At 40.2% G+C, this 22260-nt stretch overlaps 1 protein-coding gene and 1 pseudogene across 4 annotated transcripts in view; both read right to left on the bottom strand.

The window, feature by feature from the left end:
- Positions 1-22260, bottom strand: part of CALD1 (caldesmon 1) — a 238067-nt gene that overhangs the window by 121544 nt on the left and 94263 nt on the right. The window contains exon 1 of one of the 4 annotated variants that reach the window (XM_077468530.1): positions 84-232. The exons of the other annotated variants lie outside the window; for them this stretch is intronic. The gene's annotated coding sequence lies outside the window, so the exon portion shown is untranslated. Of the gene's footprint in view, positions 1-83; positions 233-22260 lie in introns of those variants that run through there. 4 annotated transcript variants of the gene reach the window in all.
- Positions 11191-11298, bottom strand: LOC143964681 (U2 spliceosomal RNA; annotated as a pseudogene).

The raw sequence follows: 22260 nt of genomic DNA on the forward strand, positions 1-22260 counted from the left end.
ATATAAAATGGCTTTTCAACTACTGAATATTCACAAAGGATTCAAGCCGGGCAATAAGAAAGCAGTTTTCAGCATGTACTCACTATCTTCTAGATGTGCAATGTGGTGGTTTAATCCAGCGGTTGGAGTGCAGGCGCAGTCACATAATACACAGCACATCAAAGCGAACGTCTCTCTCTTCCACTGTGTGGATGAAGTAGAAGTGATACCAGAAAAGGCAAAGAGTTCTGTCCTGACTGCGTTTGTCTAAGCTGTCCAGTCATTGGTTATACTAGGATGTTGAATGCCAGATCTGCATTCAGTTTACAATAGAGCATCCTGTGAAGCTTTGCAGAGAGGCTGGACGAGTCCCAGCTGCAGCTGCTGGAGATCTATAGAGGGCATAGCTCCTAAATGTCCCTGATTTCGAGGGACTGTCCCTGATTTCGAGGGACTGTCCCTGATTTCGAGGGACTGTCCCTGATTTCGAAGGACTGTCCCTGATTTGGAGCAATGTCCCTCTGTCCCTCATTCCTCCTCATTTTTCCCTTATTTTTGTCTGATCTATATAGATGTATATAAAATGCACTTTTTATCTATGAAAAAGTGTTTTCCAGCGCTAAACCTTTTCTTCTGATTTCTAAATTGCTGAATTTGTACATTTCAAAAGCCAATATAAAGGAATATTAGTGGTAAAAAAGCACTTGTATGTTTAACCAATCTTGTTTTTTTGTACAATTCTCCTTTAAGGGGGCGTGGAAAGGGATGAGTCCTATGCATGCATACTTTTGCTGATAGGTGACCCTCATTCCCATCTCCAAAAGTTGGGAGGTATGTAGAAGGTATCAGGCAATGGATGAGTGCTGAATAAGCTGGGCTGTTGGGTACCCCCACATGCTCTCCCCCTCCATCCTTCATCCACATCCACATTTACATTTCATGATCAATAGCTACCCTGTTTCCCCGAAAATAAGACCTAGCGTGATTGTCGGTGTTGGCTGCAATATAAGCCCTACCCTGTCCCCCCCCCCCCGAAATAAGCCCTACCCTGAAAATAAGACCTACAAGGACATTAACTAGGGCTTATTTGGGGGGTAGGGCTTATATTGCAACCATCACTGACAATCACGCTAGGTCTTATTTTTGGGGAAACAGGGTACTAGAATTTGAAAGGTAGATTTTTGAAAGATTTCACAAAAAGAATCCTCCTTTTCTGTTAAAGCGGGACCAAAGTTCACAAATATTCACCTTCGCTCCAGCAATGTGATGTTTGTGAGCTCCATCCTGGCACCACCGCTGGTGAGTCTTCATTTGTCTTGATTTGCCATCTGCGGATGATGCATCTCCCCTGAATGTGCCTGGGAGGGCATTCCTTGCTGGCAGCAAGGTATACTAAAGATGTACACTAAGCAGAACATGCAAAGCTCAGTGTACATTCTAATGAAGATTGCAAACTGGCAGTTTGTTTTATTGCAGAAGAGACAAAGCACATCTCTTTAAAAAAAAAAAAAAAAGAGCCTGTCTGCTTGAAATGTTTAATTATGTCCCTTTAGTTTCCCACTTTAAAACCAAACTCCAGCCAAAAATAAAAATTTAATTAGAAATCACCCATTAAAATATAAAATAACAAAACCAACTTTTGCTGCAATATTCACCTTCAGTCCAGAGATTTCCCAGCACTACTGCTGCTAGATATCCACAGTCTGATAGCAAGCATCATTCGACCCACTTCCTTTGAGCCCACATCGTCCTGGATCCGCCCCAGCTGGTAAATGTACATTAAAAGGAATAGCAGCACAGTGATGGGCTCACCTCTTTGTCACTCTGCTTTCTCCTTCTATCAGCAAGCTTCTTTTTACTACCTGAACTGATTGGCTCTTTATACTGCTTGTACTGTACACTCCAACCTCTGTTTACAAGGACCGCAAGAGGCTGACACCAGGTCAAATTTAGGCGCTTACACTTCTTGCATCAAAAAATACATAGTTACATAGTAGGTGAGGTTGAAAAAAGTCCATCAAGACCAACCTGTGTGGGATTATACATCAGTATTACATTGTATATCCTTGGAATTTGCAGTCGTTCAGGTGCTTATCTAATAGTTTTATGAAACTAGCAATGCTCCTCACTGAGACCATCGCCTGTGGAAGGGAATTCCACATTCTTGTTGCTCTTACAGTAAAGAACCCTCTACGTAGTTTAAGGTTAAACCACTTTTCTTCTAATTTTAATGAGTGGCCACGTGTCTTGTTAAACTTCCTTCTGCAAAAAAGTTTTATCCCTATTGTGGGGTCACCAGTACGGTATTTGTATATTGAAATCATATACCCTCTCAAGCGTCTCTTCTCCAGAGAGAATAAGTTCAGTGCTCGCAACCTTTCCTCATAACTAATATCCTCCAGAGACTTTATTAGATTTGTTGCCCTTCTCTGTACTCGCTCCATTTCCAGTACATCCTTCCTGAGGACTGGTGCCCAGAACTGGACAGCATATTCCAGGTGTGGCCGGACCAGAGTCTTGTAATACCTTTAATGATATAGTAATAAATATAGAGTTACAATAATTTGTGTAATTTATATCTGCCTAAGAATTGAGCTTTACCATACATAAATCACTCTATCCCAATTGAATTGCTATCACCACCATTGTACTTATTTTCCAAAATTCTCCTGCACTATGCAAAATTACTATTTGTCTCAGCCGTGTTTAAGCGTCCCCTAAGTGTTTTTCCTATGGTATCGCAGGCCATACTCTTCTTGTCTACCTTTTGTTTTGAATAGAGTGAGGATTAGTAGTTTCCCAAACGTCCTGCCCCAGTGATGGTAGTCACCGAGACTGGAAGACAGTTGAATCTCTCCAATATAGATGTAGTAATAAGAGCAGGACATGCATTTTCACCCAATGTAGTGCACCACAAAATATGTTAGTGAATTACAATTATTTTTTTTGGTGCACTGCACTTACCTGAGGTGCAATGCCTTAGGGTGTTGGATTTGCGGTTTAAACTTTATATCACCACAACACACTAATACAAGCATTGCCGTAACATGTGTGATTTTGCACACATTACGTGCACAGGACTCCAATGCACATAGTTGGATGGGTCTGATTGGGCTCTAAGTCCCTCTGCTTTGTTTTTTTAATATCTCTCAGTAACAGATGAGCCAGACAAGGGATAACAGTAGTATTTTATATTCCCATCGCACACGTTCCTTGATGCGCTCTCAGATTTGGGTGCTGTAGCAACAACCAGCTGGATACTGGTTCAAGTCACGGTGAAGATATTTGCCAGCACACCATGGAACGGCACAAGTAGCGTCCAAACGGGTGATTTATTGCATGATCACAACACGATAGTGCAACGTTTCGGAGCCGCGCAGGGCCTCTTCGTCAGGCATGTGACACTATCGTGTTGTGATCATGCAATAAATCACCCGTTTGGACGCTACTTGTGCCGTTCCAAGGGATAACAGTAGACACATAAATTTCAGACCATGGAGAAAGCTGCTGGAAAGAAGACCTTGCTTGAAGATGTGATAATATCCAGAGAGGGAATGGCTATTGACAATAAACATATAGTTTAACACTGACCTGAAAAGGGCAGAATCCCAAGTTTTATTACTGGGAAAATGTACACACCATTTATTCTTATATTTATATTATATTTTTATCATAATATATTGATATATTTCACTTAAATATATACAGTAAAACCTTGGATTGCGAGCATAATTTGTTCCAGAAACATACTTGTAATCCAAAGCACTTGTATATTAAAGCAAATTTCCCCATAAGAAATAATGGAAACTCGAATGATTCGTTCCACAACCATTTATTCATAAGTCCTTCAGTTTATAGTCCATATAAAACGATTATAGCAATTTGACCAAGTTGTGTAACCATAAAATGTCCGTCCACAAATGGAAGCCTCCACAAGGGGATTAGAAGCCAGCAGGAGCTAGAGAATTAAAGAGAGGAGAGGCGCCTCTAAGTGTAGCAATATGTTGCTAAATCTTGTACCTTCATTAAATGTAACCATATTGCTTCACTTAGAGGCGCCTCTCTTCTCTTTTATACTCAGTTGTGACATGACGCTACTTGTATATCAAGTCAAAATGTATTTTAAAATGTTACTTGTTTTGCAAAACGCTCTCAGACCAAGTTACTCTCAAAACAAGGTTTTACTGTAATTATATTCTGATTTTATCTATCTATCTATCTATCTATCTATAGATAGATATATAACTATCTATATATTTTATATATATATATATATATATATATATATATATATATATATATATATATATATATATATATATATAGATAGATAGATATATAGATATAGATATATTTCATATTCTGTATATATAGATTATTATTATTATTATATTATTATTATACACAATTTATATAGCGCCAACAGTTTACGCAGCGCTTTACAATGTATAGGGGGGACAACACAATTACAGTACAATACAAAAGGTACAGGAGGGCCCTGCTCATAGGGCTTACATTCTAAAGTGAGGGGGTGGTGGTACAAAAGGTAATAAGAGAATGATTTGATGGGGGCATATACTGTAGCTATATGTACATATATATTATTATACGTACCAAATCTACATCACTAGAAAAAATACACACGCTGGTTCTCACTGTTAGTGAAAGTTAAACACTGCCATTCAGGGTAGTAAATCCCATAGCAGTGTACACATGGACATATACAAATTTTATCCCTACAAATGTTACGGAAGTTAAAAGCAATAAATCCGCTTTGTCAAATCCGCTTTGTCAAATCCTCTTTAACAAACGCTGAGCGCACTCTTTCCTGCCCGCAGACATCCATCTCCTGCCCTCCACTTCCATCACATCCTTTTTGCTGTCCTGAGAACCTTTCAATGAAAGGTCATCAATATATCTACAGTGCCAAAATGCCACAGGACAATGAGAAAGTCCCCTTTTGTAAAACATACTGACATTTCAAATAGGCCAACATATCATACAGGAAACACTTATACCAATGCTGTTTTTAAAAATTTTTTTTTATATATAATCATGTGATGTAAATCGTTTTGAAAAAATTATAGCTACAATGAAAAGCGTTGGGTAGATGAATTTCATGCTGTGACATGAATGACGTACTGTGTGTAAACCCTAACAATGAATTATTTGCTCCCTCTTTGTCTGTTAAATATACTATTGAAAATATATATTTTTATCCGTTTGATAAGTTAAAAAAACATGTTAATCGTGCCAGAAATTCAGTAAGCTTGTTGGTCCTGTGCACTCTGCAATGCTATCGCAAGCAGTGTTATTAGCCCTTCTCTGTTCAGCTTTGTGAACTACATAACACCTCCCATTGTGTTATGAAGATGAAGAGAGGAAGAGTTATTCTGTAATACTAACACTTCCTGTCCTAGGGTGGCAGTACAGCGAGGGAGCATTGTCACCCTTGGACAGAAAATGTGTTACTAGCACTTTCGCCTTGTGAAAATAAAAGGGAAAAAACGTTGAACAAAGAACGCTAATGCAGCCACCACATCTAAAAATTGGTAAACTGTAATATATTACATTTTTGTTTTTCAGTTTGGATAAACTTTAAGTAGAGGCAGTTCAATTCCATTAAACCGGTAGTAAACCGCATAAAAAAAATAAAAATAAAAATCGTCCCTCAGGCATTTTCTTTTATTAATGCATGGGCACCCCTGGGCACTGCCCAGGGGCCCAAGGTGCATGGGGGCCCCATGAAAATCTTGCATTACATCATACTTGCGGATTTGATGGGACAATCACGCTCTTTATTAAGCTGTCCCGGGATGGCAGTGTTCTGTGAAGCTTCCTGGAACCTGTACTGTGCCCTCTTGATCCCAGTATTGTGCCTTTCTACCTTCCCCCCTGTAACTGTGCCCTTTGTGTTGATTAGTCTTTCACTTATGGCATGTTTAATTGTCTAAAATAAATTTTATTGAACGTACTAATAAATATATGTTTAATTCTATCAACTATTTATACCTTTTCTTGAAAGTAGGTGTGTAAATTTGGGCAGGCTGGTAAGAGCTCCACTGCATTACTTTGCCCAGGGGCCCATGAAGCTATTAAGAAGGCCCTAATCATATGCTAGTATGACAGACTTACCTGAAAACTGAGCCCTCCAGCGATGCACTATCGTCGCTGAAGGAGCTTCCATCTTCACTCGGTCTTCTTTCCGTGTTTGCGGGCTTCAGTGACGTGAATGGTCAAACTGACGATGACATCACTCCCATGCGGGAGTCTCTGTTTATGGTACGGTTCTGAAGGAACGGCATGGGTATGCCGTTCCTTCAGAGTGCATGTGCCGGTGACGCCATTGACTGCATCTGAAGTAAATATCCCTTGAATGGTACACGTTTAGGAGATATTTGCAGTACCTAGAGGTAAGCCTCATTATATTAAACCTCCATGTATGATTTTTACCTATAGGTAAGCACCTATAGTTAAAAAATCATACATGGGCGTTTACTCCCACTTTAAGCCACTAAGAGCTCCCGCTAGTACCCAGTCTACAGGTCTCTATATTTAATGCCATAGCAAAAATATTAAATAGCAAGCAAACAAACTGAATAAAACAGATAAACATGAATAGCCCATTAAAATATAAAATACCAAAACAGCTTTTGATGCAATCTTCATAATATTCACCTTAAGTCCAGAGATTTCCCCCACTGTACTTTTTTTCTGCAGCTAGATATTTAGGTCTGATGGTCAACTACTTCCACTTACTCTGAGCCCAGGTCATCTTGCCCCTCCCCCTGCTTCCCAGCCTGTGACTGATGATGAAGAGCTCAGCTTCCTGTCACTCTACTCTCTCCTCCTATCAGCATTGTCCTTTTCAGCACAAAAAACGATTGGCTCCTTATGCTGCCTCTTTCTTTCACAATCCACTCCTCCTGTACAGGCACTATAAGAGGCTGATACCAGGTCAAATTCAGGTACTTACACTACACTTGCATTTACAATATACATTTAATGATGTATTAATGATAACTGCATTCATTTGTGTATTTTATTGTCAGCTTCAACAAGGTATGCAAAAGGTTACTTATGGATTCTGGACCATGCTGGCTCAATAGCATCACAAACTGCTGGACTGAACCACTGCACAGGCCTGGCCATTCTCCCCTGACCTCTCTGATCAGCTAAGTATTTTCCCGATAGAACAACCACTCATTAGGGTTTTTTATACCAGTCTCAGTAAAGTCTAGAGCAGCCTTTTTCAACCAGGGTGCCCAGGCACCTTGTGGTGCATTGAGGTTTCTTCGGCGGTACCTTGGCAAAATGCCTAAAAATTGATCACAAGTTGTATACAAGCCAACAGGTGGATGAAGCCTGCCTTTTAGTTGCACAAAGCCATGGGTGCACCATTACAACATTCTAGACACTGGCATCCTAACAACCAATGACGTCGTCAGTTAATATGGATGATGTCTGTTGCCTCCACAGCATCCTTGTTTGACCCTCCTGTGCCCCTCTCCCTCAGAACTGGGGTGACATTAGCTAACTGATGGAGAGAAATCGAGGGAGAAGAGAAACATTGGAATACTAGTCAGTACCAGTGTGGATTTGCTTCGGAAGAATAAATCACCTCTAACATTAGGTGTCCTGTATGTGGATGTTGCTGCGTTATGTTAAGCTACAATATTAGAATTGCTTTTTACATTTTAGAAAGGGGTGCCTCGAGACTGTCCATAATTTTAAAGGGTGCCTTGAGATTGTCTAAAATTTTAAAGGGTGCCTTGACTGAAAAAAGGTTGAGAAACACTGGTCTAGAGCATCTATTTTCAACCAGGGATCCATCCAGAGGTTGCTAGGGGTTCCTTGAGCTGTGTCTGTAGACCTCCTACATAGTTCAGGGGCCAACAACACCACCGTTGACCTTCCTCCTCTGTAAGGGTGGCATTCTAAACACAACTGTATCGGAGACCATCCTTACCACTGGCGTATGGGACATTCTTTCCAATAAATAGATTTTAGCAAGTGTTCCATGAGACCTGTAAATTATTTAAAGGGTTCTTCTGGAGTAAAAAGGTTGAGAAAGGCTGGTCTAGAGATTGAGGCTGTTTTTGGGTAGTTCTTTTATGCACTATTTTTGAGTAGTACTGTTTTGAATAGCTTCATATGGAAGAATTTCGAACCCCAAGGAAAAAAAATCACTTACAAGCCAAAAATATTAGTTTGTTTGATTTATAAGGAACATGTAAAACAAACAACAGCCAAACAATGACAGAATGAGATTCAGCTATTGTACCTGCTCCGTTGTGTATTTTGGCAAATAAGTGACTATTAAAATGCGTGTGGTGTTTGTAAGCGCAAGATTAATGGATGTTTAGGAAATTTTTCTCACCATTAAATGGACTACACCCTACTAGCATTTGTCATTGTTACAATGTATTTCTTAGCCACATCTGTCCTCCTTCCAGTATACTTGGAACATGCTGCTTGTTTTGTGTATAAACGGGGCCCATGTACGCTCACATTTCATTTTTCTGTTTCTTTTTCCCGGACAAGATTCTTAAGGGAATTTGAGACATAAGATAAAAAAAAATATTAGCTCATTTGAACTTGCCCTTGAAGGTTACATTAGTTGCAGTGGATGATTCCATAACACCACACATGAAGCTATGATGTGCTGTTACTCATACTGTTTAGAGGACAAAAGGTAGGAGCATGTTCAACATACACCTTTACTCGCAATTTCAGCATATACAGTAGGTGACAACTCCATCTGATGCATTTTAGATTTCCTAGTTACGACTCAGGACAATGTCTAAGCCCTTGTACACACGGTCGGACATTCCGACAACAAAATCCGTCGGATTTTGTTCGACGGATTTTGTCCGAAACCACAAAAAAAAAACAGCTCACTAGCAGAGTGCCTCCAAGCACTATCAGCAGATGGATTGGAGACAGTGGGAGAAGGGGAGGATCAGAAAAAACAGGATCAAACAGAATTTTACATAATGCAGAGTGTTAACCTCTTAGGTTCCACAGTGAGTATAACAAGCATGTTTTACTGCATATACAGACTGAATTTACTGTTTAGTAACATTTTAATACTTCCGCACTTTTAGATGCCACTTCATTGATAAGGAATAATAAGTCTGTTCAAGGAGTGTCAATCTCTAGCTCCCCTACGTCAGTAAACGCTTCTGCAGGGGAGAGGGAGGAGCACCAATAAAGGATGAGCTATGGGGACCTATTGGTGTGGTCATGGCTACAGAAATTCCCAGCTGACCTGGAGCTGCAGGATAATGTGAATCGACCGAAGTGGATTAAAAATAGATAAGCACACTGATCCTTTTAATACAGGTTAGGCAGGATAGGTGTGTGTGTGTGTGTGGAGGGTTTTTAGAATAGTTAGACTTATGGGCCGTACACACGATAGGATTTTCCGACAACAAATGTTGGATGTCAGCTTTTTGTCGGAAAGTCCGACCGTGTGTATGCTCCATAGAACATTTGTTGTCGGAATTTCCACCAACAATTTTTTGAGAGCAGGTTCTCAAATTTTCCAACAACAAGACTTGTTGTCGGAAATTACAAGCGTGTGTACACAATTCCCAACACACAAAAGTCCATGCATGCTCGGAATCAAGCAGAAGAGCCGCGCTGGCTATTGAGGTTCGGAATTTCCGACAACATATGTGTGACCTTGTGTATGCAAGACAAGTTTGAGCCAACATCCTTCGGAGAAAAATCCACGGTTTTGTTGTCGGAAAATCCTATTGTGTGTACATAGCTTTATGCCACGCACACACGATGGGATTTTCCGACAACAAATGTTGGATGCAAGCTTGTTGGCAGAAAGTCCGACCATGTGTATGCTCCATCGAGCGTTTGTTGTCGAACTTTCTACCAACAAATGTTGGCTAGCAGGTTCTCAAATTTTCCGCCAACAAAGTTTTGTTGTTGAACTTTCCGATCATGTGAACACAAGTCTGTTGCACAAAAGTCCACACATGCTCAGAATCAAGTACGAGCTCGGTCTTGTAAAACTAGCATTCGTAATGGAGATATCACGTACATTTTGTACGTCACTATGTTCATAATTGTTGGCCAACCATATGACCGTGTGTATGCAAGACAAGTTGGAGCCAACATCCTTCGAATAAAAATCCACTGTTTTGTTGTTGGAAAGTCCGATTTTGTGTACGGAGCACTAGGCTTTTCTTCCACTTTAGGTTTGGCTATTACCTTTTCTTCAGCTGCCCAATGACAGCACCGCTTTTTAATTTTTTTTAAAAAGCCAGTGGCGTGTGAAACTCTACCAGGTGCCAGAAAAAGTGCACACATATAAAGAGTGACACAAAACATGCAATAGGTGTTACACTGGTCCTCCAAAGGAAGGACCTTACCCTGATCCCCCCAGTGAGTTAGGCTTCAGACGGGGACTGAGGTACTTCACTTGGGTCCATCTGGCCGAAACCAGATGGACCCCCTTTCTCTGGAAGGTCTGCCAAAACAGACCCCCCCCCCCAAGTACTCAGTAGGACTCCCCCGAAGAGAGACCCCATGAGAGAGGGTGAACCAAGCCAAAAGGCTTATGTCCACCCCCATCCCAAGACGTTCAGGGTAGGTCCGAGGACTCACATCCTACTAATCACACAGTGACAAACGTGAACACTAAACAAAGCGGTCCTAGCCAAAAGGCTCAGCCCTAGAGGCAGGTTTAAAAAAAAGAGTGTATGGTGAAGTGACCAAAAATCAATGTGACTCTCACTAACAGTGATTGTCTGGCACCCCTGAACAGCCACTTCAGGGGCACATTCACCACAGGCTTTTTGTCACAACCCTGACCAACAACCCAGAACAGCGCAGCCTCTACTCCATACAGGAAGGTCTGAAGTTTTGGGAGCTTAGGGAGAGCCCTGTCCAAATGACTCAACCGTCGCTCCCATCTCTCCCGCCTAATTACACCCAGGAGACACCAATCACTCCCCCTCTTTTCATAGAGGAGCTGGTGTTCTCTCCTGAATAGCTGACCGGAGCTAGGACTACACCAATCTACGCCAGAGGGCCAGGGACCCGACCCTCTGGCCAGACCCAATGCAGCACCCATCCTCACCAGGAGCACCCTTCCAGACAGCTCAGACTCAACCAGTGGTTGGCCCCCAGTACTGTCGGGCAGCTTGACATAATCCCTGCTGAAACCGGCCTTCCAGGCACAATTACACCATTGGATTTGCCAGCTATCCCCCATGGGAGTAGCACAGCGCCTCCTCTGGAAACTGATAAGAACAGATACTACACTTGATCTTAAAGGCCAAAAGACCGAGAAGCAATAACAAAAGCAGATGCTCAAACATCAGTACCGTGTGCAAGAGGCCTAAATAACAGTTCCCAACTATCCCTGATTTGGAGGGACTGTCCCTGATTTGTAGCATTGTCCCTCTTTCCCCCTCATTTCTCCCTCATTTTGGTCTTATCTATATTGTTCTATATAAAATGCAAGTGTTTCCCAAGTCTTTCATCCAAATGATAAATTGCTGCATTTGTAAATTCTAAAAACCAATATAAAGGAATGGTAGTGGTAAAATAAAGTCCCTTGTGGATTTAATTAACCTTTTTTTTTTTTTGGTTAATTCTCCTTTAATGGGGCGTGGCAGGGGCGTGTCCTATGCCTACATACATTTGCTTGTAGGTGTCCCTCATTCCCATCTCAAAATGTTGGAAGGTATGCTAAATGACTATAGTTTCATCATACTGAGTTCTTATGATTTTCCCTTTCCAGATATGTAATTTATCTAACATTCTTCAGCATAACATATTCATGTCTTTCTTATGCAGTAAAATGAAAGTAAAGGATGAAAACTGATCAAACCTGCGAAGTGGCTCTTTACAGCAAGCAGCAATTTCTGAGCTTTGAGAATGGGAGTTTTAAGGAAAAGAAAATCATTTTAGCTCGGATCATCTGGAAAAGTGAATTGTGTGAAACCCGAGACGAGGCCAATGTAGAATTATAGACAACAAAACAGGAAATACCCAAGCTGGAGGTTACGGCAGATACCATGAACTGTAACATTATCCCTGACCCCCAAAATGTTGTCTTTCCTCATTAGCAAATTAGTCTACATGGATACTGTTTTTTTTTCACTTATAGCCCATAGCTGAGTTAGAGCTAAGGTAGTCATCGACAACATACACATTCCCAAAATGGTAATATTCCCCCAAAATTCTAATTTAAACACTCACTACTGTCTCCTGTAATGTAAATTATCATTATCTGACAACCTGGAAAGTAGATAGCATTGGCGGCATTTAGTTAAATTTGTTTAAGTTGGATCGGTTTGAAAAGTTTTTAAATCAAATTCAAATAGTTTTAATTTGAAAAGTTTTTGAATTCTAAACATTTTCGAATAGTTTTCCAATTTCCAAAGAGAATAAAATAGAATAGAAAATAAAGGATTCGAATAGAAAAAAATAGAATAGAAAAGAATATAACAGAAGAAAAAAAAAGAATATAATATAATAGAGATAAACAGAACAAAAAAGGATAGAAAATAAAAGAACAGAATAGCATGGAATAGAATAGAAAAGAAAGAAATAGAATAGAATAAAAAAAAGAATACAATTAAATAGAAAGATTATAACCACCTTCTGAAATTTGAATAGGGTAGAAAAGAATAGAATAAAAAAATTGAATAGAATAGAAATAACATAGCCATTTTCCAAAATTCAAATAGAATCAATTCGAATTGAAATTGAATAGAAAAAAATTGCTTAATATAGAAATAATACAATAGTATAGAAAAAACAACAAAATGAATATAATCATCTTCCTATTCGAATCTATTCTTTTCTATTCTATTCAAATTCAAATTGATTCTATTTGAATGTTGGGAAATTCTATTCTATTCTATTATATTTGTTTTATATTATTATTTTTATATTTGTTTATTCTATTATTTTATTGGATTCACACCTACGCGTTTTTAGTGATTTTTTCATTTTGCACTACAGAACGTGTTCTATAGGAAACCATGGTAAATGGACTGTAGTGCAAATCTGCAAAATGCAAAAAGCACTAAAAATGCATAGGTTTGAATCAGGCCTAACTTTTTCTAAACAGGAGTGGAGGGCAGAGGGGGATGCCAAATCACAAAGGTAAACAAGTTGTAGTGGTGGCTGGTGCTCAATTTGTTTTGGGAGGGCAGAAAACCTGGCCCCTCACTGCCCCCACCCCCCGTCGCACCAACAATCGCTGCTTCTCTTGCCCGTCAGCCCCACACCTACCCCATCCAGGTCACGGCTTCCCCCTGCATCACCTCCCGAGTCCCGGAGGTTGCTTCTTCTCCCAGTCAATTGGGTCTTAGGACTCCCTCTCCAGGAGGACAAGCAGGAAGAAGTTAGCGAATATTAATTCGCTAATGTCACACAAGTGAGAGGGCTTGGGGCACAGTGCTCTGCAACCCGAGCCTACCATTTTTTAAGCCAATTAGAGCCGTAAGCTCTAATCATGTGCTTTTTAAGAAAAATAAAAAACATTGAAATCCATTGCTTTCAGTGCCCTGCATGAAGATTAGAGGCCGGGTGCATGGATAAGGGGGGCAGAGCCCCTGCGCCCCTTATGAGCGGATGCCACTGGTAGTGGCCCTAAACCACCACCAGATATCGGCATACATCAAATGATAGTAACCTGATACAGTTATTACCACACAGAAAACATACAAATTGGTGGGACAGAACAAGGAGGGAGCATAGAATTTTCTTTAATGTGGCAACTTAAGTCCTCAGAGCAGCCTTTTTCAATTTTTGTAGCCCCACAACAACCCCTAAAATATTTTCAGGTCCCTGCTAAAACCAATTCATCTGAGGTTTGTTTGGATAAATGCCCCAAACCTTGGTGAGTAGTAGGAAGAATGCTCATCTTACAATAGTGATCCCAATGCCATCCTTAAAAACAGAAAGATCGTTGTTGCTGGCTTTACCAAGTGGCATTGGTCCCAGGACTCTGCAGGCACCATTAAATAGGAGCTCAATTAGCGACAACCCAAGGAACACCTATCGCCCTTTGAAGAAACCCTAGGGTTCCATAGAACCCTGGTTGAGAATGATTGCCTTAGAGTGTTTCTGAAGCCTTCTGAAAAAAAGTTAGTATTTGGACACATGATCTAAACTGAGGAGGATTGGGGGACTGGTGTTCAATTGGTGGCTTTGACTGAACATTTATGGGCAGGGCCAGTTGATTGGTACCTAAGATAGAATAAAGGTATACCGAGAAAAAGGAATGTGGCACAGATATTATTTTGATATGTAGAAGTAACAAATAACATGTGGAAGACAGCAGCAAGGTGCCCACTTCACAGATCCAGAAAATAGGGCTATGGAGCGTTAACATATCAGGCAACCTTGGTACAATTGCTCTTAACAACATTGGCATTAATTTAACACAGTCTCTGAACTTGAGAGGACACTTTGATAGGCTTACCTTACCGAGGCAGCATCTGATGAAGGTTCTTGTCCAACTCTCTATAGTTCCCATATAGCAAAGCCAAGCATGATATCCATCCTCGACTGGAACCTCTCCCGAGTGCTAGGTACACTGTCCCAAGCCAGCAAGATTCTGTCCCTACACTATCCACTTCGCAAATGCACGCCAACCACAGTGGGATAGTACTAATTATTAGCATTGCCCTCACTAAAGATGGCCCAGGGGGTCAGCCAGGGCAGCAACATCCAATTGGGGCGATGGTCTCTTGATGACACCTATGAGCCTTCTGCATAGTGGTCAGCTGAACAGGGTCACCTACAGCAGAGAGGACAAACTGCAACTGCATTTGCACTGATCCTCCAAGTAGGAGAAATTAATTTGACCAGATGCTAGCATTTGGTCAAATGACCAACACTTAAGGAAGACAGAAGCAGTGGTTTCTTCAGGGAAGGAACATATCAGGACTCTTTTTATAATGTAAAGCATGTATATAGTGTGGCAGGAGAGTCAGGGAAGAAGACCAAATGAAGCTATGTAATATAGTCATGCTTCAAATACATACAAAACATATGCTTGTATGTTGATGGTCTAGACCAGTGATATGCAATTAGCGGACCTCCAGCTTTTGCAGAACTACAACTCCCATCAGGCATGGCAAGATTCTGACAGCCACAAGCATGACTCGCAGAGGCAGAGGCATGATGGGACTTGTAGTTTTGCAACAGCTGGAGGTCCGCTAATTGAATATCCCTGGTCTAGACTGCTGCTCTGACACATAGCACAGTGGCCAGGGCTCATGCTGTCCTATAAAGGGTGTCAATTAGAGCACTGGGCAGGGGGTCTTTCGGACCCTTAAAGACCTACTGTTGGTCAGACTATCTATGGTGCTGCTAGCACTAGGTATTTTAATCCTTGCTACAGTATAAAGTAAGGAAAAAGACTCAAAGGAAAAAATGTATTACTGTATATATAGTCTGACTGTATTAGAGTAATAAATAATGAACCTTTAACTGGGCTTTAAGAGTATAGCTTAAGAAGGAGGGGGAAAATATATATATATATATATATATATCCACACACTAAATGCGAGTTCCCATTTTTTTACATTTCTTTGTTAAATATCAGTTTGTCCAAAATGTACCTTTTTTAACTATTCTGTCCCTACCATATTCATATCATGATATCGAGTTTCATGAGACACACAGCCAGTATACTGAGGGCTGATGTGTGTGGTCCTGTTTGATCTATGGAATTTGAATAATTGCAGATTTATATAACAATTAAGGGGTGTGGGCCTAAGCTGTATGTTTAACATGGATTACGAGGGGAGAATTACTTCATTTAAGAAAGCCTTGTTCAAGCAAATAATACAGCATTGTACCTGGAATATATGCAGTTGGCAGCTACCGTATGTTGGCAGTTAACACTCTTATGTCAGCACTATTTCTAAATATGTGCATCTTTTTTTTTTTTACAATTTTAACTGCATATTTAAACTAAATTCATAAGTGGTTAGTGCTAAAATCATTTTTTTTGGTAATTCTGGCACAGATGACCCTAGATCATACTGTAATAAAACATGCTGAATCGATACAGAATTCACTTTTTCTGTTTGAGCTCTGACCCAATGACTAAAACTGAGTACACACCTACCAAAGGTTGGCCAGTTCAGCAGGAACTGGCTGACTTTCTGTACATTTGTACTCCTCTGTTCAACAGAAGCTCACTGGCTTCTGTGAAATGATCATGCTGGAAAACCCACATTGGAATTCCAATGGCTGAAGTGCTATATTCTGACAGGGAGCATAATAAATTAATGTGGCAGGCGAGATCCCTCCACCTCATCACTTGCGTGTATGCGGGGGATCTATCTTTTTCTTTTGGTCAGCCCGCTGGTTTAACCAAAAAAAAAAAAACTGTGCGTGTATACCTAGCTTTAGCCTAGGCCAGTAATGGCGAACCTTGGCACTCCAGATGTTTTGGAACTACATTTCCCATGATCAACTACACTGCAGAGTGCTTAAGCATCATGGGAAATGTAGTTCCAAAACATCAGGGGTGCCAAGGTTCACCATCACTGGCCTAGGCCGAGATGGTACTATTAGTCTCTTGAAGGTAGGAGGAAGCATTTCCTAATTTTCAATCTCCCCTAGTAATCATTCTAAACATATATCTTTTTAGCAAGTCACAAGGTGAGAGACTGCAGCAGGGGCTGATCTGTTTTCAACATTTGTGAACAAAGCTGAGAACTGCAAAGGTAGGAGTATTTCGACAGTAGATAGGGACAGCAGTAGACAGGGATGGTGCCTGAACAAACATGGCTCCATCGTTATGGAGAGAAAAGCAGATGATGTCATTGTGGGCAACACTGTGATTTCTGTGGGAGGTAACACATATTTAGAAGTGTCAGGCTGACCATACATAAGTCATTTTATTTTCGTTCATCCAGAGGGTTAAACTACAGAAAATCAGTTCTCCAGTGTACAATCAGTCTATCTATACATGGATTGAATTTCAATCCATGTATGGCCAACTTTACAGCCACAATACCTACTGTGCAGGCATCATAAAAAATCTGATGCTAGCTAGGTCCACTTTAAAAGAGAAGTATGGACTATACAAAAAAACCTCACCTAGGTGGATGCAGCACCGATCAGATTTTTGGCTGAAAACAGGTCACAGTGGTGTAGAACAAACTGAACTCCTATAATCCATAGGAGAAGTACAGCTAAAAAGGCATTGGCTATACTTCTCATTTAAACCTTCAGTTGGACTGAAAAAGTTGTGCTACAATTGATTACAGCTACAGCTGACTTGATGATGGCCAACGAGCTGAGAAACAAATGTATGCAGCGTAGAATAATTAGGTCTATGATAGTGGGCTGTAGCTGTGCTTTAATGCAACGACTCGGGGTGTACAGCTGACCCAAGGGCCTATAATTTACAATCAAAAGGTAAAAAATAGTGAAGCGCTTCTGTAATAGTGAATGTGATCAACACATACACAAAAAAATTCCAAATAAATGGTCACATGAGAAAGTCCATATACATAAAATAAAGTCCAATGGAATGGGTATGAACTTCCGTGATGTAACTAGTACAAGGATGGTTAGGCCATTTCAAGGAAAGAGAGGGATCTTGCTAAACAGATACACCCATGTAAAACAGCTTGTCTGTAGACATCAGGGAAGTAAATAAATACTCTTACCAACTGTGTTGGACTCACACGGTCATATGACAGTTGAGTCTGTAAAGCTTGGGGTCCCAATCTAGGGCCAGGGGGTGGATCGATGAAGGACCGTCAAACTGGTGAGAGAACTCCAACCGACTGTGTGCCAAGCGATGTGTTTCACGGATGGAACATCAGGATGGTTTCTTATCCAACTCGGACGTAGCACGATCAACACCGATACTCCGATCACCCCGAAATAGGGTGAAAGATGTTAGAGGTTTTTTAGGCCAAAAAAGAGAAAGGAAAAAGAGAGCTCCACATGGTGCGGGTCAGACGATATAAAACGGCAAATTTATTTAAAAGTCAAAAAATTATATAAAATATTTTATGACTTTGTGATCACAAAAAGATAGGTAAAAATGAAAGTAAAAGCAATGTAGGGTGCCAACAGCTAGCCCGACGCGTTTCGACACATATGTCTTCGACAGGGACAGAAGACATATGTGTCGAAACGCGTCGGGCTAGCTGTTGGCACCCTACATTGCTTTTACTTTCATTTTTACCTATCTTTTTGTGATCACTAAGTCATAAAATATTTTATATAATTTTTTGACTTTTAAATAAATTTGCCGTTTTATATCGTCTGACCCGCACCATGTGGAGCTCTCTTTTTCCTTTCTCTTTTTTGGCCTAAAAAACCTCTAACATCTTTCACCCTATTTCGGGGTGATCGGAGTATCGGTGTTGATCGTGCTACGTCCGAGTTGGATAAGAAACCATCCTGATGTTCCATCCGTGAAACACATCGCTTGGCACACAGTCGGTTGGAGTTCTCTCACCAGTTTGACGGTCCTTCATCGATCCACCCCCTGGCCCTAGATTGGGACCCCAAGCTTTACAGACTCAACTGTCATATGACCGTGTGAGTCCAACACAGTTGGTAAGAGTATTTATTTACTTCCCTGATGTCTACAGACAAGCTGTTTTACATGGGTATATCTGTTTAGCAAGATCCCTCTCTTTCCTTGAAATGGCCTAACCATCCTTGTACCAGTTACATCACGGAAGTTCATACCCATTCCATTGGACTTTATTTTATGTATATGGACTTTCTCATGTGACCATTTATTTGGAATTTTTTTGTGTATGTGTTGATCACATTCACTATTACAGAAGCGCTACACTATTTTTTACCTTTTGACTGTGGAACTTTGTTTGTTTTAAGTGTTGGCAGCTGCTTTTTTTGTTTTACATTTAGTTATAGCGCAGTGTTTTCCCCCACTTTTTCCTATAATTTACAATGCCTCAGCCCACTATCCTAAATGGGGAATAGACCCCTAATTTTCAGGATTTGTAAATAACAAAACCTGTCGACTGACTATGCTTTCTCTTTGCTCCCCAAACCCTAGTAAATAAAAACTATAATATGTCTGCCTATGCTTTCTGCTTGCTTGCCAAGCCCATTGCTTACTCAATAGAATCCATTGTTTCTATGCACAGCTCTGATTATTGTCAACAAGCTTGAAATGCCTAAATGCTCAATTGAAACAAATGGCTTACTAATATTAGGCTATGGAAAAAAATTGTGGTTCCATGTGCACAATTGGCCTGGATGGATGATCGAATAATCTGGAAGGCTCCACCCACTCTCTTAATAATAGGAGCAAACTACTTATTTTTTGGGATTAGTGCTGGAACTGGGACATGTTAATACCTTTTGTTTATTGGAGACTCCACTGTGCTTGACTTATGATTCGTCAATAATGTTATCTCTTAACTAAGCACTACCCCTGTCCCCAGCTGAACCCCCATTGACTCAAGCATAGTTCTGAATTGGGTTTAAGGGTGCATCTAAAAAAAATTGAATACCATCAAAAACTTTATTTATTTCAGTCATTCAATCCAAAAGGTGAAACTTATAGACTATACAGCTTCATTACACACAGTGATATATTTCAAGGATTTCTTTCTATGAATTTTGATGATCATGGCTTACAACTAGTGAAAACCCCAAATTCAGTATCTCAAAAAATTTGAATATTGTAAAAAAGTTTAATATTGTAGACTCCAGAAGTCATTGACACCCTTCACGAGGAGGGCAAGTTACAAAAGGTCATTGCTAAATAAATTGTCTGTTCACAGAGTGCCATATCCAAGTATAATAATGGAATTTCAGTGGAGGAAAAAGTGTGGTAGAAATAGGTGCACAAGCAATAGGGATAATCACAGCCTTGAGAGGATTGTGAAGCAAAGGCCAATCAAGAATTTGGGGGAGATTCACATGAGTGGACTATGGACGGTGTCAGTGTTTCCAGAGCCACCACACACAGATGTATCCAGGACATGGGCAACAACTTTCACATTCCTTGTATCAGGCTACTCCTGAACAACGTCAGAAGCATTTTACATGGACTAAGGAGAAAAAGGACTTGACTGTTGATCAGTGGTTCAAAGTCCTCATTTATGATGAAAGTAAATTTTGCATTTCATTTGGAAATAAAGGTCCCAGAGTTTGGAGGAAGAGTGGAGAGGCACAGAATCCAAGTTGCATGAAGTCCAATGTGACGTTTCCACAGTCAGGGATGATTTGGGGAGCCATGTCATCTGCTGGTGTTGGTCCACTGTGTTTTAGGCAGTCCAAAGTTAGCACAGCCCTCTACCAGGAAATTCTAGAGCACTTCATGCTTCCCTCTGCTGACCAGCTTTATAGAGATGATGATTTGATTTTCCAGCAGAACTTGGCAGCTGCCCACACTGTCAAAAGTACCAATACCTGGTTACATAATCATGGTATCACTGTGCTTGATTGGCCAGCAAACTAGCCTGACCTAAACCCCATCTGTGGGGTTTTGTCAAGAGGAAGATGATAGACAATGCAACAATGCAGACAAGCTGAAGGCCGATATCAGAACAACCTGGGCTTCCATAAAATCTCAGCAGTCCCACAGCCTGATCACCTCTATTCCACGCCGCATTGATGCAGTAATTAATGCAAAAGAAGCCCTGACCAAGTATCGAGTGCATGGACATACTTTTCAGTAATCCAACATTTCTGTAATAAACGTCAAATGACGGAGGGAGGGTGCGGCTCTTGTTCTGGGTGGACGTCATATGACGTTTCTAGGACAAGGCGTGACCCCGATCTATGTAAAGAGCCAATGACACATCTCTTTAACCACCAGCTGTGATTGGACACAGCCGGTCACATGTAAATGCGGAAGTGCCGTTTATCGGCTCTCCTCACCCCACACTGACAGAGTGTGTGACGAGGAGAGACGATCAGCACTATCTCCTCACAGAGTAGACCAGTTCAGGTAATCAGGGCACTGGTCATCAGTGCCCTGATTGCAGGAAATTCCCAGCAGTGCCCATCAGTGCCACCAATCAGTGCCCATCAGTGCTACCAATAAGTGCCCATCAGTGACACCAATCAGTGCCCCTTAATGATGCCAGTCAGTGCAGCCTTTCATTGCTCATCAGCACCGCCCATCAGTGCTGCCTATCCGTGACGCTCATCAGTGCCCATCAGTGCCACATATCAGTGCCCACCAGTGCCACTTATCAGTGCCAATCTGTGCCGTCTATCAGTGCTCATCAGTGCTGCATATCAGTGCCACCTACCAGTGCCCATATTAGTGCCTCCTCATCTGTGGCACCTAATAAATGCCCATAAGTGCCACCTCATCATTGCCCATAAGTGCAGCTTCATCAGCGCACATCAGTGAAGAAAAAAATTACTTATTTACAAAATGTACTGACAGAAACAAAGAAAAACTTTATTTTTTAAAATTTTTTGGTATTTTTCCATTTTTTGGGAAAAAATAAAAACCCAGCAGTAATTAAATACCACCAAAAGAAAACTCTATTTGTGTTAAGAAAATAATTAAAAATTAATTGGGGTACAGTGTTGCATGACCGCGCAATTGTCATTCAAATTGCGACAGTGCTGAAAGCTGAAAAATGGCCTGGGCAGGAAGGGGTGGAAAGTGCCATGTATTGAAGTGGTTAAAAATAATTTTTTTATTGGTCTTATGTAACATTCACATTTCCTGAGACCATCAATTTTGAGTTTTCGCTAGCTGTAAGTAATCATCAAATTTAAAAGAAAGAATTGCTTGAAATATATATATATATGTGTATAAATATATATATATATATATATATATATATATATATTTATACATTTATAAGTATGTATTTATTTATAAATATAAATATATATGTGTGTGTGTGTTGATAATATATGAGTTTCACTTTTTGAATAGAATTACTGAAAAAAAATTTACTTTTTTGATGATATTCAAATTTTTTGAGATGCACCTGTATATGCTGACTTTAACTAAGGACCCAGGCCCCTGGTAGAACCTGATGATTAGCTACAGGCAATGAAACGCATTTTTTTATTTAAAATTTCCAGTATCATCTATCAATTTGTATTGGATGTATGTTATCCTGCATTTAATCTATCAATCATGATTATTGCAATTTTGATTCTAATCTATTATGTTTACAGATTACCTGTATCAAATATGTTGTGATTATCAATTGTTATGTTAATTAATTATTGAATAAACATTAAAACTATATAATTATTATTATATTATTATTATTACTTATATTATTATTAGTAGTATGTTTATCA

This window comes from Lithobates pipiens, unplaced genomic scaffold (assembly GCF_037356315.1).
Source record: "Lithobates pipiens isolate NorthernLeopardFrog02 unplaced genomic scaffold, aLitPip1_a1.2 Scaffold_8, whole genome shotgun sequence".
Lineage (NCBI taxonomy): Eukaryota > Metazoa > Chordata > Amphibia > Anura > Ranidae > Lithobates > Lithobates pipiens.